The sequence below is a fragment of the Falco punctatus genome (genome assembly GCF_963210335.1).
Source record: "Falco punctatus genome assembly, contig: scaffold_31, whole genome shotgun sequence".
Lineage (NCBI taxonomy): Eukaryota > Metazoa > Chordata > Aves > Falconiformes > Falconidae > Falco > Falco punctatus.
The window spans coordinates 811773-824569 of NW_027660132.1; the positions used below are offsets into that span (position 1 = coordinate 811773).

General features: G+C 45.1%; 1 long non-coding RNA gene across 1 annotated transcript; it reads right to left on the reverse strand.

Annotated features, from left to right (window-relative positions):
• Positions 1-5676: 5676 nt before the first annotated feature.
• LOC308057880 lies at positions 5677-6226 on the reverse strand. The gene is made up of 2 exons (XR_013925502.1): positions 6130-6226; positions 5677-6098 (listed from the first exon to the last, which is right to left on the reverse strand). It is a non-coding gene; the product is annotated as an uncharacterized lncRNA (long non-coding RNA).
• Positions 6227-12797: the final 6571 nt, after the last annotated feature.

Genomic DNA, 12797 nt, shown 5'->3' on the forward strand with positions numbered 1-12797 from the left:
ATCCACCTGTAGTTATCCACATCCTCCTTCCTACCCTTCTTGTAGTTGGGCACCACTCTGAATAACCTTCAGTCTCCTAGGACCTCCCCACTTAGCCAGCACTGTAGATAGTCATCCCCGTGGTGATGCAGATGAGGAGCAGACCAATTGTTTTCACATTGATCTTGGATCATGGGTTGTCCATAGACAAGGACACTTTCAAAAGCACTTGGTCCTACCTGGACATCAGCTTCACCTGAACCACAGGTCCTCTGGGGCTGCAGAGATATCACTTGCAGCAATGCCCTCTCCTGCCACCACTGCACAGTCCAGCCCTGCATCTCTCTGGTCCCAAGGACAGCATGGTTTGCCTTCCTGCGGGACATCTCATTTCACCTTTACAATGCCACCTGCCAACAACCCCAGCATGCTCTGCAGCAAACTTTTGCTTTCATGGGACCCTGGGCACTTGTTACCCCCATTTATTGTTACACATCTGATCTTGGCCCTGGTGCTACAGCTGAGGTCCAATGCATCTCTTCTCTGACATAAAGACCCTAAATCAAGGAGAGGAAGAGGAAAAAATTCTTATTTAACCAGCGTGAGGAAGCCTTAGGATGAAAAACCTCACATCTTATTGGGGACTTTAAAGATCCAGTGGGTTTAAATGGCAAGGGTTTAGGAGTACTCAGAGAGTTTGTAGGGCTGGCAAAGTTGACAAGGGATCAACAGCTGACTCCATGTCCATAAAAGACACTTTCATTTGGCTCTGAAACAGACCAGTCACCGCCCAAAGCTGAGCCAATAAGCAATACCAGTGGCACCTCTCTGATAACCTGTGGAAGAGAGGATAAAACAGTGTGCAGCATCTGTAAGGGAGAGGAGTGAGAAATGTGTGAGAGAAACAACCCTACAGACACCAAAGTAAGTGAAGAAGGAGGGAGGGCAGGAAGAGAGAGTCTTGGAGGGATCCTACATGCCAGTGGTCAGGCCATCCCCCCCTTCCCCGCCGCGACAGTCACAGGACAGCACAGTGACAGTGCTCCTTTAGGTGTCTGCAGGTTCTTTGCATCGGCATTCTAGCACAGCTGACAGATGGGCCAACAACTGTGATGCTCAGCTGAATCTGAAACCCTGCATCATCCGTGTCCACCTTGGCTCTCGTAGCAAAGAAATGGTGGAGTCTCATCTCCTGGGGGGGGGGTGTGAGTCAGGAGAGCAGCAGAGTGCAGGTGCCAGGAATCAGGGTGGCAGGCTGTGGCCAATGCTGGGAACTTTCACCGGGCAGTATCGCTCAAGGGGAGAAGAGTGTCCTGCAAGTGGCTGCAAGGAGGCCATGAGGCCCCAGGGGCTAAGAACAATTTACCTCTTCGTAGGCCTCGGTGGCAGAGACAATGGCTGTAACCACAAGGACAAAGACTTTGCTTCTCTTGGTGACTCCCAGCCTTGCCAGTGCCCTTTGCCATGTCCATCACAGGGTGTCCTACGCTGTCCCACAGCTGCTGCTTTTTCCCTGCAGGCTGCAGACACCCGCCTGGCTTCCCCACCTTGCTCTCACCCTGGCGTTTCCAAACATGCACTGATGTCTGTCCAGCCTCACACTCTGTTCCTTGAAACACAAAGACATGCACAGATCTTCTACTCCTTGTGGAGGACTTCTCTTACCACAGCATTAGCCCTTGAGTGACATTTCCTCCTTCTGATCTCCACTCTCCACTGTCCGAGATGCACTGTGTGGCTGTGCTTCTCTCCCCTGCTCTTTCCTAGCTCCAAGGAAAGCTCCACCACCTGGGAAACCACCCTTCAGGCAGGCATCCCGACCCAGCACCCTCCTTGTGGCCTTTCACCTGACCACGCCATGGCCTCACCACGCTCTTCCAAGGCTGCTAGCCTTTCAGCTTCTTGCCTAGACACGACCAACCTGTGTGCCTGCTGCTGTGCCTAACGTACTCAGGCAGCAGAGATGTGACAAGCAAGAAATAAGCCCCTTCCTGGAGGGAGCCCAGGTCCTTAGGCAGAGGGGATCTCACAGCCCATGTGCCACCCAGGGGCCTTCTGCTGGCCTGCCCGAGATACTGGCAGATGGAGCTTAACAGCACGTGTCCCAGCCATGAGGCAGGGGCTCACCTCTCTGCTCTTTCAGAGATGACCTCACAGTCCCTTTCCCAGCCACATTCCTGCTCCTGGCCTGTCCCCTCCGCAGGCAGGAATGACCTCCCTGCTCCCTCCACAGCCGTTGCCTTCCCACTGGATGGTGAGTTCCTGAGACACAAGGGACCACAGGAAACTGTGCTCAGCCACCAGCCTCCTGCGGCGAATGAAGAGACGGGATGCAGCTTGATGCAAGCAAATGTCCATTTATTAGTGATTTTCTTACAATTATACGTTTCTACCTTCTACATATTACACACTGATTGCTTATATCTTAAGCGTAAAAAACACTGATTGGTTGACATTTAAGGCACACCGTTAGAACAATAGGAACTTATTAGTTTATCTTGACATAGCAATAATTTCTATTCCAAAGTTAGGGAGTTTCTTTCTGCACGGCTTTCTTGATTACATATCGGCGCCATCCGTTCCCTTATCTGGCTATTTGTTTCTCTGTCTGTCTGGCTGCCTCCTCAGCTGTAACGGCTCAGGGGTCTGCAGTTAGCTTGTTCCTTGGTTCCCAGTGATATGGAGAAATAGTGTGAAATGGGGACGCTTAACACCGACTGTGATTGTATATGTCTGCTCAGGAATGTGGGTATGGTGACTGGTCATGGGTGCGGTGTCTGGTCACATAGGCACACAGCTCTGAGGAGACAACTACACAACTACAGTTTTTGAGGAGACGCCTGCCCCTCTTCCTCTAACAAAGGGGAGACGGGGAGACGCCTGCCCTTCTTTCTCTAACAAAGGGGCTATTCAAAAGAGAATGAGAAAAGATGAGAGACATTCAAATGCTATCTAGAAGGAGGGAGTGCTAAGTCTCCTTGCTGGAGAAGATTGGATGGTCACAAGAACATGAATCACCTACAAACCTGCAAGACCACCACATTCCAGGAAACGGACTGATAAGCTAATTAGCATACGAAGCGGGGTTTAGGTAACGAATATGTATAGGCGCTAATTGAATATTCATTTGTTTCGTTGTATAAATGTAGGATGGTTCCTCACTTCGGGTATGCACGCTTGTGGAGGAGCGATCCCCCGTGCATCTGCGCGCAATAAACATACCTACTTTATAACTTTCGAGTTATACAGTCTAAGTCCGCACGTCAGTTTTGGCGAGCCAGCCAGGAGGATTTCTGCTCGGCTGAGGGACCAGCTGCGGAGCGGACGCTCCTAGGCGCGCCCCGGGAGATTTCCTCGGAGGAGCCTCCTCTTCTCAGCTGTTCACCCGGGAGCAGAAGAGAAACCCCTGGATCCGCGGATAAAACGGTATGTTTAGTAACGGGGCGGCTGGTGAGACGCACGGAGACGTCCGGCGCGCAGCACAGTCCCCAGGAGGAAAGGTACCTTGGGAGGGGGTTTGCTGACCAAGGGGTGGCCGCTAGCGATCTTGAGGGCAGATCGAGCAAACCCGAGGTTACTGCCATTCCTAAAAGCCCGGAGGCCTCGTGACGGAAAGCGGGGGGCGGGACGGAATAAGGCGGAATCTCACAGGAACAAGAGGGACCTCTTAGCAAAAGTAAAAGGGAAACTTTTGCATAGGAAAAAAGGAAGCTAAAAACTTCCTTTAAGTTGTCTTAAGAATTGGGGAATTCCTAGAATGTAACAACTGAAATAGCGCTCTGTGTCTTGTTTGTTCTGTGTGTTGTCTTGTTATATGGTCAAAACTTGGTGTTATGAAATGTATGTTGAAAAATATTAATATTCTGGTAATCCGTGGCAAATAGCGGAAAACTTAACACTCTGCTTAAGACCAGGAAAAATTTGGGGTTTTGTTTGTTGTTTGTTTTTTGGCAATTGTTCATTGAAACGCATACTTTGTGAACTGTTAGTGTTCCTCAAAGTTGTACATAAGTGCACGGTACCGTATAACATACTGCTTGTGTGACTGTGGGCTGCCCGGAGAGTGTGAATGGTGTGATTGAGATGCACATTTTGATTTTCCGTGTATAGCTTAATTATTTTGACTGAGTGTGAGTGCAAGAGTGCTTGAGACGCGCGTTTGAGTGCAAAACAAGTAAGGAGCTCTATCTGTGTTTCCGACCTTGGGTGGCTAAGGCGGCCGGAGAAAAAGTAATTAAAATTGCAAAATGGGAAATGGAAGGAGTAAGCCCTGTGAAAAATCGCCCTTGGGTTGTATATTAAAACATTGGAGTGATATCGTAGGACATGGTGGTACTGAAAATGGAAGGAAATTGATTAAATATTGTAATCAGTGGTGGCCTTTGTATAAATTGAAGTGATGCGAAATGGCCTCAGGAGGGAGGAACGTTAGATTGTAACACTCTCCTGAGATTAATGTTGTTTCTGAGAAGAGAGGGAAAATGGGATGAAGTATCGTATACAGACATGTTCTTCGTCCTCCAGGACAAACCTGAGTGGCAAAAGGACTGTGGATTAGTACTGTTACCGAAATCTCGGAATGAAGAACTTATCGACACCAATGTGATGTAGATAAGCAGACACTTCTTTATTGACGGCCGGGTGCGTGAGCGAGTCCTCTCACGATCAACGCACACCAGGTCCCAAACTCAGATTCCATATATAGAACTTATTCATACATATTCATTAGTTATTCATGCATAATCATAACATTTCCCGTAAATCATTTACATACTCTCCTCCTATATCCGATTCTGCGCAGTAAAGCTTAGAAAGGTCTAGAAATGGGTCTAGGGTACGATTTGGGTAGGTGGTATATGAGTCGGTGGTCGCGATCTCCCCCTGCCGGAATTACCTTTTACTAAAGTTCACAGTTTCTTGGCAGGCACCTACAAGCTGTTCCAGTCGACTCTCCCCAGTTCCCATTAATCTCATCCTCTGACATTTCAATGCACCTCTACGTAAAGAAGACTGGTTAAGTACAAAGGAACCTTTCAACCCTAAAGTTATTACCTAAGTTTTTCCACAATAGTTCCAGGCCCTTCTTCTAGCCTTGGTACAGGACGTACAAAAGATGTCATAACTACTTCTACTATATAGCTGTAAATTTTCCATAAAAATTTTCTTATTCCTCTATATTTTAATTCTATTAAATGATTTATAAAATCAATCAATCAATCTAATATAATCAATCAATCTTAACTTATTAACAAATCGATAACAGTACCCCCTCGGGATCCTATGGTACTAGCACTAGAAAGAGTGCGGGATTAACATCACCTGATCTTTGATTATGGCTCTAGAAAAGGATAGGAAAAAACCCTAAGACCTAAACTAGAAAGATGTTCTTGTTGAAATTTTTGTGTTAAAAGCTCAGGTTGCGGTTCCTTCTGTGGAGCAACCAGAATGAAACACGTTGTAAGATAAAAACTTGTACTGATGTATGATCCGCACGTCACCAGGGCTTGTGCCCTGCAAGTTCTAACAAGTCTCTATTCATCAGGCTATCAGTACTTGGACTCTTGTCCTTGAGGCCTTGTCCTACATCTCCCCCTTCCTGTTGCACAAAAAGAACCCCTGAAATCAAACGAGTTATTAATTTTTGTAAGCATTGTAAAAGACAAGTGACGTACGGACTTAGACTGTATAACTCGAAAGTTATAAAGTAGGTATGTTTATTGCGCGCAGATGCACGGGGGATTGCTCCTCCACAAGCGTGCATACCCGAAGTGACACACCATCTCACATTTATACAATGAAACAAATGAATATTCAATTAGCGCCTATACATATTCGTTACCTAAACCCCGCTTTGTATGTTAATTAGCTTATCAGTCCCTTTCCTGGAATGTGGTGGTCTTGCAGGTTTGTAGGTGATTCATGTTCTTGTGACCATCCGATCTTCTCCAGCAAGGAGACTTAGCACTCCCTCCCTCTAGATAGCATTGGAATATCTCTCATCCTTTTCTCATTCTCTTTTAAATAGCCCCTTTTGTTAGAGGAAGAAGGGCAGGCATCTCCCTGTCTCCCCTTTGTTAGAGGAAGAGGGGCAGGCGTCTCCTCAAAACTGTAGCTGTCTCCTCAAAGCTGTGTGCCTATGTGACCAGACACCGCACCCATGACCAGTCACCATACCCACATTCCTTGAGCAGACATATACAATCACAATCGATGTCCATTGTCCCCATTTCACACTATTTCTCCTTATCACTGTCCACACCTCCTCTGCCCCCAAAGCAGAGGAATTTCCCCAAATAGGAAATGGAAGGAGTAAGCCCTGTGAAAAATCGCCCTTGGGCTGTATATTAAAACATTGGAGGGATATCGTAGGACAGGGTGGTACCGAAAATAGAAGGAAATTGATTAAATATTGTAATCAGTGGTGGCCTTTGTATAAATTGGAGTGATGCGAAATGGCCTCAGGAGGGAGGAACGTTAGATTATAACACTCTCCTGCGATTAATGTTGTTTCTCAGAAGAGAGGGAAAATGGGATGAAGTATCATATGCAGACATGTTCTTCATCCTCCAGGACAAACCCGAGTGGCAAAAGGACTGTGGATTAGTACCCCCTCGGGATCCTATGGTACTAGCACTAGAAAGAGTGCGGGATTAACATCACCTGATCTTTGATTATGGCTCTAGAACAGGATAGGAAAAACCCTAAGACCTAAACTAGAAAGATGTTCTTGTTGCAATTTTTGTGTTTAAAAGCTCAGGTTGCGGTTCCTTCTGTGGAGCAACCAGAATGAAACACGTTGTAAGATATAAAAACTTGTACTGATGTATGTAAAACCTGAGGCAGGTGTGTGTGTGTGTGGAGAATCAAAGACCTTGTGAAAGTGTTAATGTATTGGGGTGAGTTTGTACAAACCCCCGTACCCCCTCGAAGGTGCGACTGAATCATGCTGGGATGCATGGCAGGATGTTTTCTGTTTGCCTGAAAAGGCACGATAAATAAGAACACAGACTTAAAGCAACAAGTAGCAGATTTGCATTCAGGGTAAGAAAGAGTTAAAACAGAAGTGCTGCTGCAGAGGCAGGCTTGTGTAACCTGCAGAGCAGGAAGAGCATCTCCTGCCCCGAACCCTTCTGCTGGTGGGGAGGAGGGGATTGCTGTTGCTGACGATTGAGCAGAAGGACCTGACAATGTCACCCCGATTGCTGCAGCATTTGCAGTACAACAGGACCAGTAACGGCCCCTCTAGGGCAGGGAATGGGTATGAGGTGGAATTTTAGTGAATACAAAACCACCTTATTTGTTAAACTTCAGTAAAAAAATAATAATAATTTGTTACAGTTGTGGGAGCTGCTGGCCACCAGGAAAACATCCTGAAACCTTTAAAGTATAAACTAAGAAAACAAATAAGAATGCCAAATTCACCGAAATCTTCGTTGGGATGAGATTTATTAGAATATCTAGACATTTAAAAAAGGAGAAATGAAGCCAAAAGTTTAAAATGATCAAGTAATTGAAATACTAAGCTTATCTCTAATTCAACAGAAAAGAGGAAAAGAGGACCTCCCTGAAGTAAACTAAATTTTTAACCAGGTGTATCTGAAAATAAAAGGTGAAAAATGCTTTACCTGTTACAGTAAAAATGGTAAGGGGGAGGCTTGCCCAGTTCAGATAAAAACAATATCCCTTGGTCAGCAAGGCTGTGATATGGAGAAATAGTGTGAAATGGGGACAATGGACACCGACTGTGATTGTATATGTCTGCTCAAGGAATGTGGGTATGATGACTGGTCATGGGTGCGGTGTCTGGTCACATAGGCACACAGCTTTGAGGAGACAACTACAGTTTTGAGGAGACGCCTGCCCTTCTTCCTCTAACAAAGGGGAGACGGGGAGACGCCTGCCCTTCTTTCTCTAACAAAGGGGCTATTAAAAAAAGAATGAGAAAAGGATGAGAGATATTCCAATGCTATCTAGAGGGAGGGAGTGCTAAGTCTCCTTGCTGAAGAAGATTGGATGGTCACAAGGACATGAATCACCTTTCCTTGCTGAAGAAGATCGGATGGTCACAAGAACATGAATCACCTACAAACCTGCAAGACCACCACATTCCAAGAAACGGACTGATAAGCTAATTAACATACGAAGCGGGGTTTAGGTAACGAATATGTATAGGCGTTAATTGAATATTCATTTGTTTCATTGTATAAATGTGGGATGGTTCGTCACTTTGGGTATGCACGCTTGTGGAGGAGCGATCCCCCGTGCATCTTATACCCATCCTGAATTTGATTCAAAACATATGTTTTCAAAACATAACCTCGGCGTTCATTCAACATTTTATGCTACAACATATTTATTTCAGTAGCAATTCAGACATAAAATCAAGCAAGCATAGCACTGGGCATCCACACAAATACACCACCCACTGGCTCATATGCATTCGTTTTGGTTTGCCGAACTTCATAAAGCAGTCTCCCTGATAAGAATAATGTTCATGCCCTAACAATTTTTTTTTTTTTTTTGCAGTATCTAAATGTAAAGTAGTGGTATTTCACACCAAAATTAAACACTGCATTTTTTTACTTACAACTCTGAAAACAAGACTCAAAGCCAGGCAAGGAAGTACTTTTAAGAAAGGTTTTGGAAGGTTACATGCTTCTCAACTATGAAAAAAAGGTAAACCATTATTTTGTTATGAGAAGCACATGTGAGTCAAGCTTTCACTGGAACTAGACACTTTACAAAATTATTAATAATTACAGCTTTTCACTAACATAAAAAGAAAACCTGAGGGGGCAGTTGAGAATGGACCTTGGATTTTGGTTTGTTCTTTTCTTTGCCCTGGGCTCTATGTCTGAAATGCTGGTCTCCTCCTTTCCAGAGAAAATCTGAATAATTAGAAAAGTGACACAAACACAAATACTATTGATATGGAGAAATAGTGTGAAATGGGGACGCTTAACACCGACTGTGATTGTATATGTCTGCTCAGGAATGTGGGTATGGTGACTAGTCATGGGTGCGGTGTCTGGTCACATAGGCACACAGCTCTGAGGAGACAACTACAGTTTTTGAGGAGACGCCTGCCCCTCTTCCTCTAACAAAGGGGAGACGGGGAGACGCCTGCCCTTCTTTCTCTAACAAAAGGGGCTATTTAAAAGAGAATGAGAGAAGATGAGAGACATTCCAATGCTATCTAGAGGGAGGGAGTGCTAAGAAGATTGGATGGTCACAAGGACATGAATCACCTTTCCTTGCTGAAGAAGATCAGATGGTCACAAGAACATGAATCACCTACAAACCTGCAGGACCACCACATTCCAGGAAACGGACTGATAAGCTAATTAACATACAAAGCGGGGTTTAGGTAACGAATATGTATAGGCGCTAATTGAATATTCATTTGTTTCATTGTATAAATGTGGGATGGTTCTTCACTTCGGGCATGCACACTTGTGGAGGAGCGATCCCCCGTGCATCTGCGCGCAATAAACATACCTACTTTATAACTTTCGAGTTATAGAGTCTAATTCCGCACGTCAGTTTTGGCGAGCCAGCCAGGAGGATTTCTGCTCGGCTGAGGGACCAGCTGCGGAGCGGACGCTCCTAGGCGCGCCCCGGGAGATTTCCTCGGAGGAGCCTCCTCTTCTCAGCTGTTCACCCGGGAGCAGAAGAGAAACCCCTGGATCCGCGGATAAAACGGTATGTTTAGTAACGGGGCGGCTGGTGAGACGCACGGAGACGTCCGGCGCGCAGCGCAGTCCCCAGGAGGAAAGGTACCTTGGGAGGGGGTTTGCTGACCAAGGGGTGGCCGCTAGCGATCTTGAGGGCAGATCGAGCAAACCCGAGGTTACTGCCATTCCTAAAAGCCCGGAGGCCTCGTGACGGAAAGCGGGGGGCGGGACGGAATAAGGCGGAATCTCACAGGAACAAGAGGGACCTCTTAGCAAAAGTAAAAGGGAAACTTTTGCATAGGAAAAAAGGAAGCTAAAAACTTCCTTTAAGTTGTCTTAAGAATTGGGGAATTCCTAGAATGTAACAACTGAAATAGCGCTCTGTGTCTTGTTTGTTCTGTGTGTTGTCTTGTTATATGGTCAAAACTTGGTGTTATGAAATGTATGTTGAAAAATATTAATATTCTGGTAATCCGTGGCAAATAGCGGAAAACTTAACACTCTGCTTAAGACCAGGAAAAATTTGGGGTTTTGTTTGTTGTTTGTTTTTTGGCAATTGTTCATTGAAACGCATACTTTGTGAACTGTTAGTGTTCCTCAAAGTTGTACATAAGTGCACGGTACCGTATAACATACTGCTTGTGTGACTGTGGGCTGCCCGGAGAGTGTGAATGGTGTGATTGAGATGCGCATTTTGATTTTCCGTGTATAGCTTAATTATTTTGACTGAGTGTGAGTGCAAGAGTGCTTGAGACACGCGTTCGAGTGCAATACGAGTAAGGAGCTCTATCCGCGTTTCCGACCTTGGGTAGCTAAGGCGGCCGGAGAAAAACAAATTAAAATTGTAAAATGGGAAATGGAAGGAGTAAGCCCTGTGAAAAATCGCCCTTGGGTTGTATATTAAAACATTGGAGTGATATCGTAGGACATGGTGGTACCGAAAATAGAAGGAAATTGATTAAATATTGTAATCAGTGGTGGCCTTTGTATAAATTGAAGTGATGCGAAATGGCCTCAGGAGGGAGGAACGTTAGATTGTAACACTCTCCTGCGATTAATGTTGTTTCTGAGGAGAGAGGGAAAATCGGAAAAAGTATCATATGCAGACATGTTCTTCGTCCTCCAGGACAAACCCGAGTGGCAAAAGGACTGTGGATCCTATGGTACTAACACTAGAAAGAGTGCGGGATTAACATCACCTGATCTTTGATTATGGCTCTAGAAAAGGATGGGAAAAAACCCTAAGACCTAAACTAGAAAGATGTTCTTGTTGAAATTTTTGTGTTAAAAGCTCCGGTTGCGGTTCCTTCTGTGGAGCAACCAGAATGAAACACGTTGTAAGATAAAAATTTGTACTAATGTATGTAAAACCTGAGGGGGGTGGGGGGTGATGGAGAATCAAAGACCTTGTGAAAGTGTTAAAGTATTGGGGTGAGTTTGTACAAACCCCCGTACCCCCTCGAAGGTGCAGCTGAGTCACGCTGGATGCATGGCAGGGTGTTTGCTATTTGCCTGCGAAGGCTGATATGTAATAACACAGACTTAAAGCAACAAGTAGCAGATTTGCATTCAGGGTAAGAAAGGGTTAAAACAGAAGTGCTGCTGCAGAGGCAGGCCTGTGTAACCTGCAGTGCAGGAACAGCATCTCCTGCCCCGAATCCTTCTGATGGTGGGGAGGAGGGGTTGCTGTTGCTGACAATTGAGCAGAAGGACCTGACAATGTCACCTCAATTGCTGCAGCATTTGCAGTACAACAGGACCCATAACTGCCCTTTAGGGCAGGGAATGGGTATGAGGTGGAATTTTAGTGAATACGAAACCAACTTATTTGTTGAACTTCAGGAAAAAATAATTATTTGTTACAGTTGTGGGAGCTGCTGGCCACCAGGAAAACATCCTGAAACCTTTAAAGTACAAACTAAGAAAACAAACAAGAATGCCAAATTCCCCAAAGGCCCTTCTTGGTAGGGACTTATTAGAACAATTGGAGGCAACAATCAAATTTTAAAAAGGGGAAGTTACTCTGGAGGTAAATGATCACCAATACATACAGGTTATGAGCCTATCTTTGGCCAGTACTCCTATAAAAAGGGAAATTGATACCAGAATTATTGATCAGGTATATCCCGGAGTATGGGCAATTGACATGCCGGGACGTGCCAAGAATGCATCACCTGTTATAGTAAAATTAAAGGAAGGACAGAGTGCGATAAGAATTAAACAATACCCACTGAAAAGGGAAGATAGGGAAGGAATTCGTCCAAACATAGAGCGATTCATAGAATTAAAACTACTAAAAGAATGTGAGTCAGAATTTTACACCTATCCTCCCAGTTAAAAAACCTGATGGGTCTTATAGGATAGTTCAAGATTTAAGGGCCATTAACAAAATAACAGAGGATCTGTATCCTGTAGTAGCTAACCCCTATACCTTACTAACCACTCTGACACCTGACCTAGCTTGGTTCACAGTTTTAGACTTAAAAGATGCCTTCTTTTGCCTCCCTCTCCATGAAGCCAGCCAAAGAATTTTTGCTTTTGAATGGGAAAATCCCAGAAGCGGTCGAAAGACCCAGCTCACATGGACGGTGTTGCCACAGGGGTTTAAAATAGCCCCACAATTTTTGGAAACCAATTAGCAAAGGATTTGGAGTTATGGGAACCACCGTCAGGAGAAGGGAAAGTGTTACAATATGTAGACGATCTTCTTATTGCAACCAGAACCGAAGAATCTTGTATTATTTGGACTGTGAGCCTGCTGAACTTTCTGGGACTACAAGGATATCGGGTTTCTAAGAAGAAGGCACAGGTGGTGTTACAACAAGTCACATACCTAGGGTACGAGATCAGTGCCAGACAACGGGTCCTAGGGAAGGCCCGAAAAGAAGCCATATGCCAAGCCCCCCGACCACGAACTGTAAAGGAACTGCAGACATTTCTGGGAATGACAGGATGGTGCAGGCTTTGGATATGTAATTATGGCTTGCTTGTTAAACCATTATATTCCCTGATAGCAGCTAATCAGAAGGATCTTCAGTGGGATGCTGAATCAGACAGAGCTTTCCATGAACTGAAGAAAGCCTTGATGTCGGCACCAGCACTAGGACTTCCTGATGTGAGTAAGCCATTTTTCCTATTTTCCCA